The sequence below is a fragment of the Ursus americanus genome, chromosome 17, assembly GCF_024610735.1.
Source record: "Ursus americanus isolate L20-20 chromosome 17, mUrsAme1.1.p, whole genome shotgun sequence".
Lineage (NCBI taxonomy): Eukaryota > Metazoa > Chordata > Mammalia > Carnivora > Ursidae > Ursus > Ursus americanus.
This window is the reverse complement of record NC_142143.1, coordinates 13,305,965-13,320,679: the sequence shown is the minus strand read 5'-3', so window position 1 is coordinate 13,320,679 and position 14,715 is coordinate 13,305,965. Positions and strand designations below refer to the sequence as shown.

At 48.2% G+C, this 14,715-nt stretch overlaps 1 protein-coding gene across 1 annotated transcript in view; it reads right to left on the bottom strand.

The window, feature by feature from the left end:
• Positions 1–919, bottom strand: part of LARGE1 (LARGE xylosyl- and glucuronyltransferase 1) — a 513,664-nt gene extending 512,745 nt beyond the window's left edge. The window contains exon 1 of the mRNA XM_045779979.2: positions 343–919. The gene's annotated coding sequence lies outside the window, so the exon portion shown is untranslated. The remainder of the gene's footprint in view (positions 1–342) is intronic.
• Positions 920–14,715: the final 13,796 nt, after the last annotated feature.

Below are 14,715 nucleotides of genomic sequence, written 5' to 3'. Positions count from 1 at the left end.
TTCCCCAAAACATAGGTGCCCACAGCTTCCAGACTGCAGGGACTTGCGGGGGTGGGGGTGGGGGGGTTGAGACTCGGGCACACCACCTCCCGGTGTTGACGGGAAACTCCTTTCTTGCCCCCGGTTAGCAGTCTATGTGCCTAGGAGCGGGGCAGTCCCTGACAAGGGTCCTGTTGACATCAGAGACTTGTGGACTTCCACCTCCAGACTGTCCAGGACTCCTGACCCGGGAGCTGAAGGTGTGCCCTCACGGGGGTACCAGCTACAGGTTCGGAGAACTTGTCCGGCGCCGCTCACCAGGGTGCCCCCGCGGAGGCTCTCAAGCACCCCCCCGGCTCTTACCTTGGCCGTGACTGCCGCCAAACACAGGGAGACCGCGGAAGAGCTGGGTGGCGCGGCGGCGCCGCCGCCTACAAGGCGCAGGGGGTCCGGGTCGCGGTCCCAGCAGGCGCTGCCCTAGTTCAAGCGGCGGTGCCAAGCGCGGACTTCTGGGCGGCCCCCGGCTCCAAACGCTGCGGGGGAGGGTCCGAGCCGCCCAAGCTGAGCACTATCCCTTCTTCTCCCTCCGGCGCCGCTGTCTGGAGCTGCTCCCTGCCCCAAGGACCCTCTCAATCCGGGAGCGCCCCGCATGGGCAGGGGCCTGCGTCCGCCACGGGCTGGGTCCGGGAAGGGGGCGCTGGGGAGAGACGCGGGGCGGCCGCCGGGGCCGGCTCCACCTCCCGCGCTCCCTGCCGCTTCGCCCCTTCAGGGCAGGGCCTGCCCGCTCCCGGCCCCGGGAGGCGAGCGCGGCCGCGCCCCCAGCTTCGGGCGCCCGGGCTCCGCGCGGCGGCGGGGCAGCGGCAGTCCGGCCGGGCCGGACGCCGAGCGCGGCGGCAGAGAGGCTGCAGCCGGCCGCGGCGCCCCCTCCCCCCGGGCCTGCGCCGCCCGCCCGCCCGCCCGCCCGCGGCTCCGCGGGAAGGAGGAGCTGGAGAGGGCCTCGCCCCGGCCTGGGGCGCGGGGCCGGGGGCGCGGGGCCGGAGGAGGCGCCCCGGGAAGGTCACCGGAGCGGAGGCGGGGCGCAGCGGGGTGGGTGCGGGGAGCCGAGGCGGGCGGCCCCGCTGCCGCCGGGAGCGCTCGCCGGCCTCGGCCGCCGCCGCCTCCGAGACGCGCCGGCTTCCCCGAGCGCCCGGCGCTCGGAGCTGGGCGGCCGCTGCAGCCGCCGCCAGCAGCCGGGCGCCGCTGGCCGGAGCGGGCGCGCGATCCCCGCCTCCCGCGCCCGGCCAGGCGGGGGCCGCCGCGCGGGGACCGGCGGGGGGGCAGGCGGGCGGGCGCTGGGGTCCGGGCTCCGGGCTGGCCCCGCCGCCGCGTGCCCAGAGCGCCGGGCTCGCTCAGCAGCTGCAGTGACTGTGTGTCTGTGTCATGTCTGTGCAGCTGGGGGGGACCGCGAGCCCGGGTCGGGCTCCGGGCGGGGGCGGGGCCAGCGCGCGCCTCGGCGCCCGCCCCCACCCCGTGACGGAGCGGCCGGCCAATGACAGGCACCGCAGCCGCACGGACTGAGAGGCCACCCCCGCCTGGGCTCCGCCCCCTCATGCGAGGCTCCTCCCTTCTACTTCTCCAGCTTGCTAGCACGCGGGTGGAAGCAACACCCGGAGCCGGGATCCCGGCCGGGGTCCGGATGAAAGGGTGCAAGCTGGGAGCTCCCCGCCCTTCTCCCCCCACCCCGACCGCTCCCGGCCGCCTCGGGCTTGGCCAGCCTCGCGGAAAGAGGGGGAAGGGAAGCGGGACGGGTCCGCAGCTGCCGCTGTCGAGACGCCGGCAGGCTCGCTGGGCCGTGCAGCCTGTCCACTCCCCCTTGTACAAAACCGCCGTCGTGGGAAGTAGGAAGTTTCCCCGCCTCCACTTCTACTCGGGTCGCCGCTTCTCTCCGAGGTGGGCAGGGTATGGGGCAGCCTGAGGCTGCGAGGAGCCACGATGAAGGGGCTTTGACAGCGTTATTTCCGGCTCTGTATCCAAGAATCCGGTCCAAGGCTCCCTGTTCTTTCGGGAAAACTGCATTTCTTTGCCCCCCGCCCAGCACACACACACACACACACCCGTGCACGCACAACACGCCCCTCCCGGTTCTGATTTCATTCTTGCTCTCCTTCCTGGCACAAGAGCCCCGCGCGCGATATCCCGTTGAATGGACTTCCAGCCTCCCAGCCCTAAAGCCGGGAGTGGGGCGCCGAGAGTCCTCCGAAGCTACCAAGCTACGGAAGGAGTGGGTGAAATCTGCTGGGCAAAGGGGGCGGGGGTGTGACAGTGGATGGAAGGAGGAGGCCTGGAGAGAAAAACCCAAAGGAGGGGAGAACAGGCCGGGAGAGGAGGAGGACGCAGAGGGATGGGCAACTCTGACTGGGAGACCGGAGCTCCGGCGCGCGATCCAGCTCCCGGGTTTTTCCTCAGCTCGTCCCAGGGCTTCTGGGGTCCCCTTCCCCCCCCGGGTCCCCACCCCTCCCTGGCCCAGCGGGCGCCGGGTCCCAGCCTAGGCTCCGAGCGCCTCTCTAGCTCGGCCCTAGGGCTTAGATGAGGCAACGGGAAGCCCACCTTACTCTTGCACGGGGCAGGGAAAGGATGCAAAAGGAGAGATAAAGTGCAAGGCGCGGGGTGAGGGGGTGCATAAGGAACGGACGCCGAGCTGGGGCTGCGGTACCGACCACATTCCCCAGAGGTCAGGCTGGGGGCCCAAGCGTTTCGGAGGTTTGGTCCCTCACTCCGTTCGGGACCTGGCTCCAGCCAAGTAACCCCGCTCTCGGCCTTTAGCTCGACCCAGCCGGGACCTTTCCGCCATGCCCTCCCTTCCCTCCAGCCTCTAAGGCACCGACCCCCGCCCCAGTGCCCCCCACCCCCACCCCTCGTGCACCACCACCGGCTCTCCCCCAGCTCTGGAGCGCTGTTTACCTAATCTCAGCGGCAGACCGAGCAGAGGAGAATGCAAAAAGACGGTAGCGGTTACACAGCAGCGTCCCCGGCGAAGAAGTAAAAAACGTTTGGTCTGGAGCTTCAGGATAAGTTCACTGCGAAGCTAGGGTCCTGCTGCCTTATCTCCGCGGGGATGAGTCTCACCCTTCACGTTTGCAGGGATAGGAGATCCTATCTGGTTTTGATGTCACTACCGTGTCGGAGAAGAACGTTATATGATGAAATATTGTCTAATATCCTAAAGACCATTAAAGTGTCAAAGTTTAATGCCAATCCTTTTAGCTCGAATGCTGCTCCGTTCTTCCTCTGACGTGCAGCTCTGTTCTAGAACGCGCTGAAAACAAGGGGATCATTTTTATTTTATGCGGGTCGACCGTCCTTCCCACTCTTCCTCCTCCCCTACTCCAACCCCCGCCCAGGAACCGGGTAAAGTTAAAGCAAGAATTTGGGCTTGCTTTTTATTCATTGCTTTGCTTCACTTCATTAGTGGTGTAAAATGCATTATTACAATACATTAGCATATTAATAATGGTAACGTGACTGAGGAAGGGGAGGGAGACCTGAAATTTACAAGCAAAGGAGAAATAATGGAATAATATCAGAAACTGAACTAAAAGGTAAGCATGTGGTAAAGAAACATCTCCATTATAATTACCCAAGTGTAGTGCATTGTCTAGATTGGATTTTGGAAAGAAAAATATGACGACAGTGAGAGAGAGAGCAATATTCACTCTGGTCAATAAGATACATTGAAGACATATTTCATTATTAGAGGATCTCACAAAAATTACTTGCGTCAGTCAATAGGCACCTTACTTGTGTAAAGCTTTGCTCTGTCAGTTTGGTATTGCAGTGTTTTGAATTCAGTGCCATACCTAATGTTCTAAGTGATAGGAATGTTGTCAGAGTAAATATTTCACAAACGGAGCCCTTCTGTTAGTAAATATCATGTGAAGCCCCACATAAAAAGAATCCTTTTGCCCCGCCAATGGGATGGATAGGTGCGTGAGTGTGTGTGTGTGTGTGTGTAAAGCCTAAGATAAGATGTACTTACCTATGAATTATATGCCTTTGACACAAACCAGGATATAAATGTCTTAAAAGGATTTCAGCTATGACATAATAAAGTATGAGGAATGCAGAATAAAATATGTAAGGTGATATATCTGTTATTTCTAAAGATTCTGTACTGCTTGTGCTAAGAACCGAGAAGTCAAAAAATACTGAGCCCTCGAAACCAACCGTTATCTATTTTTCTCCACACGGTTATTGCACCTGTCACAGGAGAAATTCAGAAAAGGTCTTTTTTTTTTTTTTTTTTTTTTTTTTAATCAGGGTCGAGGAGACCTAATCCTTAAAAAAAAAAAAAAAAAAAAAAGTCTTAAAACAGCCACTAGGGGGCCCTAAAGGCATCTCAAAGAGGAAGCCAGGAAACCTGCTCTCACCTCTGCTTTTCAGTCTCATTTTCTGTGAACCTCAAGGAACTAGAATGGAATAAGAACATGATGTAAAGTCTGGAGGCAGATTGGGTTTTACATTTTAAAAGATCAGAGTCCCCCCCCCCACAAATAAAATAAAATAAATAAAATAAAATAAAATATTTTTAAAATTTAAAAAATAAAAGACCAAAGTCCTGTTTTCCCAATTCTTGTCTTGCCTCCAAAAAATCATAATAATAATAATAAAGAATATTGCACTCATCCAGATGAAGGTGGCCTGATACTCTTACCATCTTAAAGTCAACCCAATTACTTTTACTATTCCAAATAGAACCTCCTTTCTAAGATTTCATTGCTGTTTTCTGAATGTTTTGAACATTATTCAAGTGCTAGGCAGGGAAAGCAACGAATCTTCACAGGAGTGATATGAAAACTGTACAACCTATAATAGCAGGGTTCCTGCCAGCCAACTTATGGGAAGTCAAGTCAGCCATGGGGCACCAGCACTGGAGCGGGCTCTGGGGGGCCTGGTAGGCCAAGTACTGAATCTTTGATGCTAGTTTCTGGTGAAATGGTTGTGAGAGGAAAGAATGGTTTTGGGAAAAAGCTGTAGCAGCTGAGGTAGAGGGGCAGGGGGTGGGGGGATTGGGGGACTCACTGCAGGGGACACTCAACAGCCAGTAGGGAAGGATTTCAATATTTTAAATAGTAATGTTATATTTGCCAAAACAAGTGCGTATCAGGCCTGATCACAGTAAAGCTGCTCAAATTGTTTTGTGGAATTCAATATCTAGCAATCAAATCTTCAAGGTTTCAGAAGACTTAGCAGTCACGTAATGCTTTTCCTACATCTTACCAGTAAACAAGGTTATGAAGTCCTTATAAGGGTCAGGAGTCCAACAGCACTCAGGTTGCACAGATAGAGAGCAGGCCAGTTATCCCTCCACCAATGCTGGAGACATATCTGCAGAAGATGTTCTATCCAGACACATTTCAAGTGAAAATATAAGTACGTGGTATGAAACATCCCTCTGCCATTCAGGCCAATCATCCAAAGACATTTCTGAGCAAAACAAAATGCCTCCATCAGCTCTAAGCAGGAAATAAGCCACTTGCTAGCTGAAGAATTAAAGAACATTGCAAAAGCCACCAAATTAACACTAATGAAAGTGTGATTTGAACATAATTTAACTAAAAACAAAGCGAGTTGAGAATTGAGATGTGAGATGGGGAATAGGGATGAAGTCTTTCTTAGTGGAATGAAAGATAGTTTATGTTCCCATCATCGTGTTCATTAAGCAGGCAACATACAGGTATGCTCCAGATAGTATTATTAACTTCCGGAAGACTTGCCACCGCCAACCTCAGAGCCCGCTAATTAGAACAAATTTGGCTCTAGATAGAGAATCCCATTGTCTTTAGAAGAAAGGTTTTATTAACTTACTGGATATGAAAGTCCATCAGAGTAAAAACCTTGTCCGGTATATGGCTCCATGATCACCTTATGATAAAGTGATTCACTGGGAATGTAAAGGCCTTGTGGAGACAGAAAAGGAAAATCAGTGCTGAAGAGGTCAGTTTAAAGGTCAGAGTGAGCTTTTATCCTGAGGTCCTGGCACCCAGGAAGAAAAGGGGGCCTCAAGTTAATGGGCCAGAAGATCAAGACAAAAATGAAGAAAAAATATATATATATATATATTATATATTGTATTATATATAATATAATAATAATATATATATTCAAACATTGGTAAAGGCATCAAAGTATTGAAATAAAAAATGAAATATACTTTTTTGGAGCTTTTAGGCAAAAAATAAAAACAAAACCCTGTTTAAATGGCAGTCACAGTTGTGCGGGTGAATTTTCTCAGTTCTGCTTTCCTGCCCCCCCCCCCCCATCTAGGAGACCCATAAAGCAGGACATCTCAAACCTCAGTGTGCATACCCATCACCTGGGAATCTTCTTAAAACGCAGATACTGATTCGGTAGGGCTGGGGCACAGCGTGGGATTCTGCTTTTCTAACAAATTCCTGTCCAGGGACCACACTTTGAGTAGCCAGGATGTAAAGGACATTTGTTGGTAATCAACAATATCCTGTCGTCCCTTTCCTATTCCTGAGAGTATGATGTTAGTAGGGTTCCCTAGAAAGTAAACACTGAGACAAAGATTTGGGAGCAAGAAGCTTATGTGGAAGTAGATTCCAAGAAGCCTGGTGAAGATGTGAGGGAATGAAATGAGAAAGGGCAAGAGGCCAATAAGGGCAAATTAATAAGTGGTCAGTGGGTACTTAGTTGTGATAAGGACACTCAGAGAATGTGTAGAATAGCATTGTTCAAAAGACCTGTGTGATGGAAATGCTATATATTTGCGCTATCCAATATCGTAGCCACTAGTGGCTATTGTATACTTAACATGAGTCCCAGTAAGGGTAAGGAAACCTCGAGAAGTAATTATCCACCAAATCCCTTCAGCTGTTGAGCATTGCTCCTGAGAATTGGTCAGTTCCAGCCTTCTACCATGCTCCCATGACCAGAGAATATCCATACCAGAGAGGTACAGGTGCTTAAGATAGGAAAACTTTGGCGTATATGGAAACTGTCCATTTCTCCAGTACCAGCTTATAGGGCCTTCTCTAGGACCCTTGACGACACGGAATAGGAGCAATCCTGGAACATATTCCATAAATTCCTCATTTACATGAGCCAATAAATCCACCTATTGTGTAAGTTTTTGTTGCAATTTCTCTTACTTGCATCCAAAAACATCTTAACCAATCTAGGTAAAAGGGCCTGCTGCCCAAAGACATGGACTTAGCTTTTCTCATCCTCCCTATTCCTGGATGTGACGACAGCTGATCCTACAAGGGTACATTGAGCACGCTCTCCTCCGGGGAGTGAAATTTCTTTTGGAAATCATTTGCTGTTTGATGCTTGGTGTGAAAAGACCTAGAACCTGCAGGTCCCACACTCCACCCACCCTCCTTGATGGGTTGGTCTGCCCAACTACGACTTCCCTTTACACAACGATCTATTTATCATTCCAACCTCCCGCAGAGTCTGGAGTGAAGACCCAGCCTGCTTGGTTAGCTCTTTCACCATCTTCACTCCTACCCTATAGTTTGTGCCAGCATTTTTATCATGGGAGCTGGAGCCTGCCTCTAGAACCTTTGCTTTGACTTTGGCCGATCTACATTCTGGCAAGAACCTGACTTGAGAACTGACGATGGCTTAAAGTTCCTGTGACTGCTCCATTCCCCCCCATGGCAATTGGACCTTTTTGGCTTTTATTTCTGTACGTTAGGGCTTATGTATGCTGTAGTCGCAGAACTAGTGGATTTGCATTGATGACCTCTGTGGGGACAGGGCAAATCATGGTGTCCCAGTTAAACTCCCAAACCCAGGGCTCAAATGGGTCTCTCTGATGGCAGAATAGGGCATGCCTAGAAGCTAGTCAACAGCTGTTTCTGTGAGTGTTTTACCCATTCCTGCTAGAAAGTCAAGGATTTTTCATCTTATACAATAGTTTTAAAAAATTACTTGCTTAAGAGGATTAAAAAACATAATCTGAGTATTTAGAACCATATGCCCCGTGGTTTATTACGTAGCTACGACACACCCATTACTACTGTGCTATGCACTCTGTGGGGTGGGCATAGTGGGGAGAGCAAGCAGAAGGAAACGTAGATGTGTTCCTACATCTGAGAATCTCCAAATCCAATTCAGGGACAAAGCATTTACTTCGAAGAGTCAAATGGCTTTGCAAAAATGAGATGAATCCAAAGAGTTGTCCTTGAGTATTCTTGAAAGATAGAGTAAGGACAAGCAGCGCTATGAATCTGGATGAGAGATCACTGTGCTCCATCTGGCCTTTGGAAGACTTCTAAAAGCAGGAGTTTCTTGCCGGACACTGAAAGTTTGGTAAGATTCAGGAAGCCTGGGTGACTCAGTCGGTGAAGCATCTGCCTTCGGCTCAACTCACCATCCCAGAGTCCTGGGATCGAGTCCCACATCAGGCTCTCTGCTCCATGGAGAGCCTGCTTCTCCCTCTGCCTGCCGCTCCCCCTGCTTATGCTCTCTCTTTCTCTCTCTCTCTCTCTCTCTCTCTCTCTCTCTGGCAAATAAATAATATAAAAAAATCTTTATTAAAAAAAAAAGGAGGTTGGCAAGATTTGACGCTATGTAAAGGGAAGGAGTTTCAAGCTTTGACAAACAATGAAGATGTGAAATAGAAGGTGTGATTGGTTAAGGTGACACAACTATTTGAGGGATCAGAGACTGGAAAGCTAATTTGGGTCTAGAATTTATTTGACAAATAGTGTCTGAATCCCTGCTGTGTGTCAGTTACTATGCTGACCACTGAGGATTTTAGTAAAAATAAAGACGGGTCTTATTCTTTTAGTGGCTCACAGCCAAGTGGACAGAGGAAAGAAAAATATTAAAAGGTGAGGGGTCAAATTCTTAACTTGGACTTACTTCATCCACTGTTTATCCTCAGTCACTAATTTGTTCATCCTACTCTCAGAGCATCGTTCAAATGCTTCATCCAAACTGTTACCTATGACCTTAGCTTAGACCTTTATCCTTCACCGGGAATATTACAAAACCCACCCAACTATCGTCAACTTCCTTAAACTAGCCTTTCCCCATTCATACATGCTAACCAAATTACCTCCACGAAGTAAACCTGAGCATATTTCTTACTAACTTACGTTTACTTCTGTCTTATTTATTCTAGTTCCTTCCCCAAAATACCTATAATTCTGGTTTGACTCCCCTCTGTGGGGATCTGGGATACTAGCCCCAGACTGGGGTTTAAGGAGTATCTGAAAGCTCCACGAACCCCAGAGGGTAGAGCCAAGGGAAAACCCAAAGTCCAGAGCATCCCTTGAAATTCTCAAATGAAGTATCAATCCTGAAGTATCAATCCATTTCAGTAGAGAGGAAGAAACCAAAGACAATGCAAAAGATTCGAATAAAGCTTTACTGTGGATTTGCAGTCCATTAAGCACTGTTCAAAATACTTTTGTGCATTAGCTCATTTAGTTATACTAAACCCTCTAAGGTAATTACTATTATTATCATCCTTGTGGCCATTTCACAGATGAGATAATGAGGACATATAGAAATCAGATAACTTACAAAGTTCACACAGTAACCGTAGGACTGGATTCCAGATGCAGGCAGTTTATTTCTAGAGTCTGAGCTCTTAACCACCATGCCATATTGCCTCTGCAAAGTGGGAGCACAAGGACAAATTAAGGAGGTCATAACATAGGCTGAGAGATGAACGTGGGGACCCATCTCCCAGCCACTAGAACAAAGCTCCAGGGGCTTTTTAAAGGTTGCTCACAACCTTGGCTAAGGGTGGGGGAGGGAGCGGACAAAGATGCAGGTGAGCTTCCTGTATTTGTCAGCACGCATCACCTAATAGAGATGCCGTCCACCATCTCACGGTTTTTAACCCCTGATTATTTATATATGCCTGTTGAGAAGGCTACCCTGCTTCGTCCTCCCCGGCATTGACCCACATTTCCATATGCTCAGTTCTGCTCTCTACTGCCTCATTGTAGATTTTAATTTTTCTATTTGTACTTCGTTTTTGGTTCTCCTTACAATTGTTATTTATGTCACCTGTCTCCCTTTTAATTTCATTTTCTTTGTCTTGACATCTTGGCCTTTCTGCTCTAGTTTTATAGATGTTAAGCAGATTCTAAAGCATTACTTTATTTCCTACAGTAAATCATTTTGAGAGAATTCTTCTTTCCTTAGGTCTTTAGGGTGTTCTTCCCTTCTCTGATTCTACAGTGTTTTTCCCTGGCTTCATATGGTGGCTCTTTCCTGTTCATTTATCCTCACGAAGGAACAAATCCATCGATACCCAGTGTTTACCAATACACCGGTGATGGATTCCCCTTAGCTCAATTCTCAGAGTGGTGATTTTGAACTGTTTTCCAGATCCACAGCTGACAGCGATTGATACGCACAAACAATTCTTGACCCATCGTCTCCCCCTCCCAATGCGCAGCTGACTTGTGTCTTAATGTGGCTTGTTTGCCCATTTGAGAACGAATCTTCTCTCTCCCTGCCACCTGGCTCTCTGATACTCAAAACTAGAATTCCCAGTTCTTCCTCTCACTGCGCTTCCCTATCCTGCTTTGCCTGTGAGGACTCTACCATCCAGACTCTGGTTCCTTGCGACCTGGAGCTTCTCCATCAGAAGGCAGGGGGTGGGGGTTGTGCCGAAGGGTCTATCCCTGCCTTTCAAGCTCCTGCTGCTTCTCTTGGCCCAATGAAGGTGACCCATGACTGAGTTTCTTCATCCCCACCAGCAGCAGGGTTGGTATGATAATAACTCAATCAACAGGCCCACGTTTGCATGTTCTTGTGTTGTAAAAAGTTACGAAAGGCAGCGTATGGTCAGCCAAAGCTTTTTCATGCTCATGAGGGAGACGATCACAACTTACTGTTTTCTTGGGTCTGGTTATAGGGACTTTGTTTATGAACATCACCTTCTGAAAGATTTCTTAAATGTTAGAATTTTAGTGAAAAATATGTACTTTGGTTTCCTGGTGGGAACCGGCTGTGGTTAAGTGAGAGTAGGGACATTCAGATACTGCTCATCCTGGGAACAAATGTTCACTTCAGCCGAGCCTGAGAAGACATACTTGCTGGGCAGATTGGCCAAACCAAAGCCAGCCAGATTAACCTAACCAAATTGTTGCTTCGGACTCAGGCTCCCATGGATACTAATGCGGTAATGAGTTAACTCTTTCCTGCCCAACATAAATAAACGACATGCTGAAAGCTGGTGGGAATGTCTCCAGTGGAGATGTTTTAGTTTATTCTAACACTCATGTGTTCAACCAGGATTTTTTGAGGGCCTGCTTTTCTAGCCTGGTGCCAAAGGTGAGCAGAATAGATATATTCTTTCTCTCATTGAAGCTATGATCTAGTTGGAGAGACAAACATTAAGCAAACACAAATACATTCATAATTGTTAACTGGGGACAACGCTACATGGAGTACATGGAGGAGGTAAGTGGGAAAAGAACCAAAGCCGGAGTTCAGGTTGGCCTTTCCAAGGAATGGACATTTAGGGGGACCTCAAGTAGGAGTAATTCAGGCAACGAGTGAGGACAGAGAGTATTCCAGGTTAAAAAAGGAAAAAAAAAAAAAAAAAGAGTATTCCAGGTAGAGAGAACAGCATGTGCAAAGCAATGAGATAGGAAGACTTGGCATGCTTAAGGGACTGAGAGAAGGCCGGCCAGGGTGGCTACACCTTGGTGAGCAGGAAGGGCAGTGTTGAAGAGAAGGCTAGGATATGAACAGCTGTTAAGGGCATTTAAGAGAATCAACAGAGATGAACAAATGGGGTAGCAGTGTGGTCCCTGGAACTTAGCATGAATTCGTGCTGATCCGACTCAACACAGTTCTGGGATTTTCTCCAACAGTATTCTATCACTCTGTCTGTCTTCCAGTTTTGCCTATGTTGAAGAAATGCAGGGTAACCCATCTTTACCCTTTGTGATGGTCTGCCTGGTCCCTTAAACTCTGCATTCTCTAGTCCACGCTAGAAGGCCTACTTAACCTTCTTATGTAGTCTGTGCTAAAACCATATTCTGGAAACACCTTGTCCTAAGCAGGGAGATTATTTGGAAACTGTCGATATTTCTTTGACTCTATATTGAGTAGGTTTGCAATATTCTTTCTCAACCCGTCTCATCTCATCACCTTCCATCCCCTTCCCAGTGGGAATGGGATGGCCTTTCAATAATTGTGGCTTTGCTGGGACCACCTCCAATCAGCTGCTTGGCCCTAGCTTCCATTTTGAGGAACTCATGTCCCTTCCACCTTACCTTTCAACTAAAAGCCGGGATCTTATTTTATAAACCACTGGGCCTTTTTTTGTTCAAAGCATCCAACTGGCCTCCTCATTCTGGAAAACCTCAACTGTTATACCAATAGCATTTACATAGGACATCTTTAATCCTTCCAATACAACCTCTGGAAGTATTTCTCGGAGTTAAAACCTGATCTCTTCCGGTAGCACTCAAAACTAATTTCCTATTGTGTAGACATTGGTAGAAACCAGACGATTTGGTGACAGCTCTCTTTTTGGAGGCAATATTCAAGTTACAAAGAATAATTAAAGCACCCTGTTCATCCTTCCTTTTCCCAGACTAATGTCCAACCCTTAAATTTTTTTTTTTTTTTTTTTTTTTTGGTCACACACTTAGACCTTACATATTTAAAGGGCTTTCAAGGGCATGTCTTATTTACCAGGGTAAAAGCTTTCCAAAAACACTAACAGCCGCAAGAACAACAATACCTTGCAACTTTATGGCACTTAACTTTTTTTTCCCAGTGCTTTTTTTGTACATACATTATCTTATTTTGTGCACTTAATGACTCTGCGAATTAGGGAGGGTGGATGTTATTATCTCCCTGGGGAAAAAATAAAACAAGAGTCAGCCTTGATTCACTCTGGTAGACATTCAGGAGCAGGTTGGACCAACATGAGGCTCTCACCACATCACTGGTCTCCCTCCAGACCCTTAGCTGACCCGCTCCTCTGTGCAGTGCCTCTGCCCTTTATCAAAGGTCACCCAAGGATAACAGCCAACACTTGTTGAGTATTTAATGTACGTCAGATACTGCACTGTGTAAGTGCTTTAGATGCATTTTATCTTTCAACCCGCAGAACAAAGGGGGCGGTTCTATTATGCCCCCTGCTCGGATGAGCAGACTGAAGCTCAGAGAGGTTAAGGGACTTGCCCAGGACACCGATATGATGCTGTATTCAAGAATAAGCCGAACAAAGCCCACCTCTGCTTGCTATGAAATTTGGTGAAGATGTACTCTGGTCACCTTCTGGAATCTTCTCATAGAATGCCCCTGTCTAGAAAATTCACAAAATGTGCTACAGGGCTCATGTACTTTCTCTGGAGGAAAGAGTTTGTTGTTGAATTTTGTGTCGTGCTGTGTTTTTACTGTTAACGAAAAGGTGTGTCAAAGTGGAAAATTATAGCTAGGAATTAGAAAGCTCTGGCTTAGAATGTTCGCTGGCCATCAGAGCAGTGGATTCAGCTGCAGCTCTGACACATAGCTGCCTGTGTGGCTTCACACAAGTCACTCGGTAGCCGAGACCTTGCTTCATTTCTAAAATGGGGGTAGTAATAGCAACTCTAGGGTTTGTTGTGAGTGTTGGAGTATTAATGTCTTTTTTTTTTCTCTTTTGCTTCCCAGAGTCAGAATATCACTTTTTTTTTTTAAGTGAACTCTATGCCCCATGTGGGACTCAAACTCACAACCCCGAGATCAAGAGTCACATGCTCTACTGACTGAGACAGTCAGGCACCCCAGAACACCACTTAATTGGGGGGAAATCCCCACCATTTTAGTCTCGGTAAGAGTGGGGTCCCGACTTTCGATGTGGAAATTGAAGAGGGCTACATTATCAGCTAGGGATCCTGATCGTGATCGACATTAAGTGACCCTGGATGACAAAGCAGAAGAGGGATAATTTACAGATTATTGGAGGACTGAAGAAATGGGCTCAAGAGATTAGGAATGATGCCAAAACCGTGCTGGGGAGCTGGTCCCAAGAGGAAATTGGTGCTCTGTCCCTGAGTTCTAGATGTTAGCGCTCATATCCCATTAGGGACTCAACTTTTTGCCTTTGCTTATATGCCACTTCTGCATGGGAAACCCGACCTTGCAGCCAGCAATCCCACAAAATGTGGACCCTCCACACGAAACCTGTTTCCTCCTGTTGTCCCCTACTGATGAGTGGAGCTGAGGTCACATCTCTGGGCCAAGGCTGCAAAGGAAAATGGAGAAATAATTTCTCTGATTTCTATGTTGGGAAGATGAGACCCATGGGGGAGGATGTGGATTACTCAGAGATCACAGGGTGATCAAAAGGTATTAGACAGCCAGAAAACACAAGAAATATCCCAATATCTATCAGAGGGATGAAATTCCCTCTCCATATGCTCTGGCAGCTAAGGCAAGAGCATGTGACCTAGGCTGAGCTAATCAAATGTTCTCATCAAGGACTTTGCCATCTGAGAGAGAAAAAGACACCCAGGTCTATTGGAGATTGCTCCTGGTGGCCATGGTAGAATTGGCAATTGGAGCCCACAGCAGTGGCTTTCCAGGGGTGACAGTACCTGCAGTGGCATCTTAACCAGATTCTTTCTAGGACATGGCCTTGACTATGGTTTACCTTCATAGCTCCCTTTAATTTCCACATTTGTTCTCAGTCTGCTTTTCCATCGTTTCCATCAGTTCTGTGAGCCAGGCAATAACCTTCCAATAAAATACTTTCTTATC